We start from the raw sequence: 7,841 nt of genomic DNA, 5'->3' as shown, positions 1-7,841 counted from the left end.
CTCCTCACTCGCCATCTCTCTCTCTGTGTGTGTGTGGCTGTAAGCACTAAGCACCCACCTTTGTGAATGCGGAAACACCCACCTACCCAATTTCTGTGATTGGCTGAAGACGTCATCTCACTATACATCAGCCAATAATTGCTGAGAGGTTATCTCATCCTCCCTTCTCTCATGACAACATGCAAACGAGTCCTATCATGAAGTTAAAAAAAAGTTCATTGTGCGACTTCAGTAACGTACAGTAACGGGCAGTAACGGGGTGTCGGCAATGATAACGGCGTTATAGTGACAGTCAAAGTAATTAGTTAGATTACTCGTTACTGAAAAAAGTAACGGCGTTAGTAACGCCGTTTATTTCAACGCCATTATTCCCAACACTGTTACTTAGTAGCACATTACTCTATTGTGCCTACTTTTTTAATGAAGATCAAACAAACACGATACTCAGTGGCGGATCTAGGGGGCGGCTACTTGGGCTACAGCTCCGGATGTTTCCCCCAGAGCCCCGGATCTCGCTTCTGAGCTGGTCTAGGTAAAATGTGTAGTACTGGAATTCACCACATAGTGGCAGCATGTGCAGGAAAGCAGCCTGTAGCATTCCTGTGCAGAAGAAGTTGTCACCGCTAGGTGTTGCTAAAAGACTGATGTCCCAGGTATGTGAAGCTCTAACTGACTTCTAGACGTTCTTTTGGTCGGGGGTGCGCATTGAAGCCAGAGAGGCGGACATGGCAGATGGGACCATTTTTTACGGCGCTTCTAATCGATTTCTCGCTAAAAACAACTCCAATAATCATGTCACGGTTATAATATCCAGTTTAATCAGCAGCTGTTGTTTACAAAATTGTTAAATAAATAAATAGACAAAGTAATTTTAAGCTATTTTGTGTTGTCTTATTTAAACGCCAAGAGAATAAGTCAGTCACCAAACACAGTTTCCCAACTCATAGTGTGTATTTTATAAGATGGAAACTGGCTGATAGCAAGACACAAAAATTTAAACTTTAGCAAATATGAGAGAGTAGACTTTCTGGTAAATCCTGTTCTAATGTAAAATATGACAGATTACTGGATTAAGGACATCTCTAGTGTACTACATGCTATCACACAACAATTTTTAAGAATTTGGAAACAGTTGCTCTTTATTTCCCAAAGATATGGTAGGAGGAGAGGAGAGAATGGATATTTCAGCTCTCTGAAATAATCCGTTCCCCTCCATAACATGGGATTAAATTATTTTACCTGCAAGCTTTTACCAGTGTTTCTTTTTCTAACTTCGCTTGGTGTTTCACTAAGGGAATTGCCTGGGCATGACCAACTACGGAAGCTCCAAGGACATCACGTCTGTCTGTGACAGACAGGTTGAGCCATGTCTGTGGCTCCACCCACCAACCATATCAGTTAAGAGCTAACTTGTAACGACGAGCTCCGTGTTTGTCTACTGTCATGTCTGCGGCTCCTACCCCCGCCAAAGGTTTGGAACTGAAAGCTGAAGAGGTTGCATCCCGCCCGTGCCCAGCATCATGCGGGTCATCTATCTCGTGGCGGAACCCTCATCCAATGTGCATTGCATGTTTTGGCGCTAAACATGCTCAGGCATCGATGGCGACCCTCAGGGAAGCCTGAAAAGATCCTGGAGAGGCGGATGAGGGTGGCTGTCACTAGCAGCCAGGACCCATGCCTCTCCTAACATTCAGCCGTGGCGGCGGCGGGAGAAAACCATCAGCCGCAAGCTTCTAAGAGCTGGGCGGACGTGATGGAAGAGGAGTACCCGTCCATGCCTCCTCTGTTTGAGGGCCTTATGGACAGCTGGAAACTCGAGGCAGGCATCGACCAAACCGAGGGTGACACTAACTCCGACCTCCTCGAACTTGAGGATATGGAGGAGGAGGAGGAGGACTTGACCTTCCCAGGTCAACACTCCAGGCCTCCAAGCGGGGCAGAAGTAACCTCCCTCCTGCAGTGAGAGTGCGGCAAAGTGGAGCCAGGACTTCAAGGAGACCTGTCAAACAAACCGCCCAGCAAAGCAAAGTGGAGAACACAAGACCATGGGGGAAGCACTCTTTTGCAGCGGCCGCTGCAAAAAATCGTCCATCCCACCCTGGGGAGAGCAAGAAAAAGCGGGCAACCTAACCCCTCTGTTAACAACCACCAATCTGAAGAGAAGGTTTCCAGGCAACAGGGCAAACTTCTCTGTCCAGGATGCAGATGCTCCTGTAGTTTCCAGTTCACCAGGAGTCATGTTAATTCTCACTCTCATGTTCAGAGAGAAGACATTTTGGGGAGGAGGACACAGTGTCACCAAGCACTTCAGCAGTGTGATCCAACATTCCACAGCATGTTATCACTATTACCAAGCACTCAGCGGTGCCCCATTTAACAAGGTTTTGTTCCGTGCGAATTAGAGAAAATAAACATAGCTTTTCTGCAGCCACGCATCTTGCCAAGGACAGAAAACCCCCCACAAAAAAGAAAAGAATTAACAAAAATGGCTCTCTGCCACTCACCTCTGCGTCCAACAGAGGGAGCTTGCACTCTGTACAAGAGAGCCAATGCGCAGCAGTGCAGAGGGGATGATGTCACTCAGCAGCAAGGCGTCTCCTTTCTCTGCTCGGGCAGATCAGTGGCATGCATGAGCAGTCTCTCCATTGGTTTTGAATACAATTTCCAAGGGTTACAGACAGCAGTTTTTCCACGAGACCTCCAAGATTCTATGAAGTGCTCTCTTCGGTTGCCACCGGGGATTCGGCTCACATCCTGAAGGAGAAATAGCCTCCCTGTTAGAGAAAAAGGTGATCAGATTAGTGCCGGACGAGGAGGTTTGTCAGGGCTTCTACTCGCACAATTTTCTCATTCCAAAGAAAGACGGCGTATCACTACGCGCCATACTGGATCTGCGTGTGTTAAACAGACACTTACGCAGGTATATATTCAGGTTGCTCACACACAAAGCACTGTGCCGCTCCATCCGTCCGGGGGACTGGTTTGTAGCCATCGACCACGCAGACGCCTATTTTCACATCGCTTTCGAGTATTTTTGTACATAGATCTCATCTTCTCTCGATCAAGCGAGCAGGCAGTCAGCGACTCCCTGGCAGTGATGGACCATATCATCAACCTCGGGTTCAGGATAAATCAAGCGAAAAGTCACCTGATTCCTGTGCAGAGTATTTGGGTCTCAGAACAAACTCCCTCTCTTATCATGGGACATTATCAGAGTAAAGAATCCTATCATTCACTCAGTGCATGACGCATTTTCAGTTGGGAAACGTTGTTACATTCAGACTGTGCCTGCTGCCCCTTGGTCTTATGGCATCCCTGATTTCAGTTGTCCATCTGGGGCTTCTGATGATGAGGGACTTTCAGCGGTGGGTCGTCTCACTGCAACTCTTTCCCCGCTGTCATCTGTGTCACCAAGTAAAAGTAACACAGACATGCACGGCGGCTCTTCAGCCGTGGAGAGACCCCACGGTTCTCACGTCAGGCGTGCCGCTGGGGACGGTAGCATCCAGGCTTACCATGACGCATCGATAGTCCAGCAGAAATACGGACGGGCTGCCGTAGATCTCTTTGCCTCATGGGAAAATGCCTGTTGTTTTTCTCCCTGTCAGACCCAGACGCTCCACTGCGTATGGATGCGCTGGCGCACCCATGGCCAGATGTGTTACTTTATGCTTTCCCTCCTCTCAGTCTGATATCCCCAACTCTAGTCAGAGTGAGGGAACAGGGGCTGTCTTTGATTCTGGTGGCATCCTGGTGGCCATCGACGCTCTGGCAGAGACAATTTAAGTCCTGTCAGCCGAACCATGGCCCCTTCCCATTCACAGGGACCTGCTTTCTCAGGCCTAATGGGAGATTTCTCATCCACACCCAGATCACCTCACTCTCTGGGCTTGGCCCGTGAAAGGTGGAATTTCAATGCAACAGGCCCCCCACAGAGGTAATCGACACCATACAGAATGGTAGGGCTTCTTCTACTCGCTATCTTTACATTAGTAAATGGCAAGTGCTTGAGGAATGGTGTGAGGAAAAACAGACCATTCCTTTTTAATGTTCAGTGGTGGAGGTGCTCTGCTTTCTGCAGAGCTTGTTGGAGAAGAGTAAGGCTTTTTCAACAATTAAGGTTAATTTAGCTGCAATCTCTGCTTGTTACGTGGGGTTTGGTGATAAACCTGTGGGGAAGTACCCCTTAGTGTGTCGTTTCATGAGAGGGGCACGACGTAAGCTACCAGTTTCTAAGCCTCTGGTGCCATTAAAGGATCTCACTTTGGTTTCGGATGCCCTTTGTCATCTTCCTTTTGAACAATTGCAGGGTGTTGGCTCAAAGTTCCTTTTAATGAAAAATGCCCTGCTCTAAGCGTTGACCATGGCTAAGAGGGTAAGTGAGTTGCATGAACTTTCAGTCAGTCCGGCCTGTTTACAATGGGCACCCGGGCTCTCTAAAGTGTGCTTGAGACCCAACCCTGCTTTTGTGCCGAAGGTGTTTGAGTCGGCATACAGGTATTCGATGGTGGAATTGCTGGCATTCCATCCACCCCCTTTCTCTTCAGCAGATGAGCAGAAGCTTCATTGCTTATGTCCAGTGAGAGCTTTAAGAGCTTATGTGGACAGGACAGCCTGTTTTAGAAGAGCTGACCCTCTGTTTGTATCCTGGGCTACTGCTCATAAGGGCAAACCTGTCTCCCGCCAAAGATTAGCACACTGGGTTGTGGAGGCTATATCTCTGGCATATAGGTGCGCAGGATCAGAGCCCCCTAAAGGGGTGAGGGCCCATTCTACCAGGGGCATGGCCACCTCTTGGGCCTTGTTCCGTGGTGTGTTATTACAGGACCTCAGTGCTGCGGCCAGTTGGGCTACACGGCACACGTTTGTGAGGTTTTACAGGCTGAATGTGGCCCGGCCATCGCTAGCGCACACAGTGCTTGGAGTAGGGACGTCAGGATCCACCTGAGTCCTGGATTGTGATTCCTATCATGTATGGCTTCGGTGTCATCATGCAATCTGGGAATGGGCCATATGTCCCATAGTGAAACACCGAGCAAAGTCAGAAATGTTGGTTACTTAATGTAATCCCTGGTTCTTTGATAACAGAGTGAGGTGTTTCACCAACACATCCCTTCTTTCATGGGCACAGAAAGAAACCTGCCTAGAATGAGTTGTAGGTTGGCTGTGAAATGGTTGGTGGGTGGAGCCACGGACACGGCTCAACCTGCCTGTCACAGACAGACGTGATGTCATTGGAGCTTCCGTAGTTGGTCACGCTAAGGTGATTTCCATAGTGCCAGGGATTACGTTAAGTAACCCAACGTTATTCCTCTCTACATCATCAACCCTGTGGATTTGATCACATTTTATCATATTTTGCCTAAATTAAAGGAGGGGAACAATATATTTTAGCTGACTGAAATAATCTGTCCCCCTTTTATTGTCTTTATGGAATATATTTTCTGTTTAAATGTTTATCTAACAATTGGCAAATACTCCAAAAAAAGTTAAAAACAAAACCACTGGACTGTGTTTTCCAAGTTTAAAGATGTTTCGCTTTCCATCCAGAAAACTTTCTCAATTCAAAAAACCTGGAGCAATGCTACTGCAGACATTTTGAATTGAAAATTAAAATACATTCCATAGATATCAGCAAACCAACAGTCATGTTTTTTTTTTTTTTTTACTATTTTGGATTTCAAAATATAAAATAAATGTTTCAAACATAATATATGAAATATAATGACAGTTTAAAAATTCACAGGATTTGTTTATTTTTTTCCCATTTTAGGGGTGGAATTGATTATATCAGGTGGCTAAAATATTTGATTTCCCTCTGATAACTTTGGCAAATAATGATCAAATGTAACCAAATCCACAGACTTGGTTGTTGATGAAAACAGGAATAAACACAGCTAAAGACTTGCAGGTAAATTAATTTCTTCCCATGTTATGGAGGGGGAACTGATTATTTCAGGCAGCTGAAGTATCAATTCTCTCCTCTCCTCCTCCCATATATTTGGGAAATAAAGAGCAACTGTTTCCAAATTATGTAAAAAATTATATTTGATAGCATGTGGTATACTAAAATATTTCTTTGATCCAGTAATCTGTCATATTTTACATTAGAACGGGATTTACCAGAAAGTCTACACTCTCATCTTCACCCTCAGGGCTAAGCCCCTGATCTCCTAGAATCCTAGATCCTACCCTGGCGTTACTTTTTCCAACTTAGTAACCACATTAAAATTCCTTATCCAATTCACTCTAGGTAACTTTTTTTGTAACGTTAAGTGCTAAAATGCTACAAACAACTGGTTTGCTCTGAGAGTGACGTTCCGTCACCTACACCACACGAGGAAAGACACAACCAGTGATGCACACATCAATAACAATGCAGGCAGTGAAAAGAAGTGTGTTTTCCAGCTGGAAATATAATCATTACTTTGAGTCTTTGTGCTCGTTACAAAGTGTTATCCAGCTTCAAAAACATGACGCCAAACTTTAAAGAGACATTTTACGTCACAGCACAGCACAGTCAAGCTAAAAAGAGAAAGTCTCATCAGGTGGTTCCAAGCAAAGAGCTAAGATTGTAGGAGGACCCCTCCCAGCCAAACAACAAAAGCTGGACTTCGGTACCAAAGCAGTGTGTGGTGGAGAGCTGAAGATGGTTGGGCAATATGTTGTTGAAGAAATGCTACCCTTAAACACTGTTGATTCGCCCTCGTTTCATGCTATAATAATTAAGATTCCTACCACTATTGGTGCTTAGCTGCCCCATAGAACATCTGTTTCATCTTACCTGGAGAAGGACTATGCAGAGAAGGAGAAAAGTCTAAAAGCTGCACTGAAAGATATTGATTTTGTTTCCACTGTTACTGATATTTGGTCTGCTGACAACAGAAGCTATATGGGGTAACGGTACACTGGATCAGTAAATCCACATTGGAGCGCAACAAGGCTCCCTTAGGATGTCGGAAAATTTGAGGTAGACCCACCTATGATGTAATCTGTGATAAAATCGAAAACATTCACTCTTCTTATGGATTACTCTTAAAAGTAGTTGCAACAGTGACTGATAATGAATCTACCTTTGTTAAAGCCTTTCAAGTTTATCTGCCAGCTGAAGAGCCGATGATGATGATGATGATGATGATGATGATGATGATGATGATGAGGAGGAGGAGGAGGAGGAGGAGGAGACAGGGGAGAAATACTCCACTTCCAGAGACAATGCTGTTATTTTCTCAGGTGTGGCAGAAATCTTCTCAGCTGAGAATGAAAGTGATGGCCAGCTGTCTCTCCAACCCCATTACAGATGTGTTTAACACACCATAAACCTCATTTCAACAAATGCTGTGGAGAATATTTAACAACCAATGCAGAGAGCAAGTTTGTGCACAGGTGTAGCATAGCAAAATGCACAGCTCTTTGGACCAAATCAAGTAGATCCACCCTTGCATCAGAAACAGTGGAGGAAGTCAGTAAAAGAAAGCGGCTGGAACCAACATCTACAAGGTGGGATTAATTTTTTGAAGCTGTAAATAGAATAATAGAAATCCCATTGAGTGAGCTGAATATGTTGTGCACCAAGCTGGGATTTAAGCTTTGTCAAAGACAAAGAGTACCAGTTTCTACATGAATAATGCACTGTGATGAATGAAGCCTTTGACTGCAGCCCTAGACATTTTTGCAAAACTGCCCATATGGGACTTTACTATCTGTTGTGGCCCAGCTTTGACAACACACACAAAAAAAAAATCCACAAAGGCCACAGATGCACCATGGACCAGTAATTTACACAGGCAAAAGAAAAAATGTTCCAGATAAACTCCTTTAGTTTTCTTAGTTTATTTCTC

Source organism: Cyprinodon variegatus, unplaced genomic scaffold (genome assembly GCF_000732505.1).
Source record: "Cyprinodon variegatus isolate N-32 unplaced genomic scaffold, C_variegatus-1.0 Scaffold158, whole genome shotgun sequence".
Lineage (NCBI taxonomy): Eukaryota > Metazoa > Chordata > Actinopteri > Cyprinodontiformes > Cyprinodontidae > Cyprinodon > Cyprinodon variegatus.
This window is presented reverse-complemented; position numbering follows the sequence as displayed.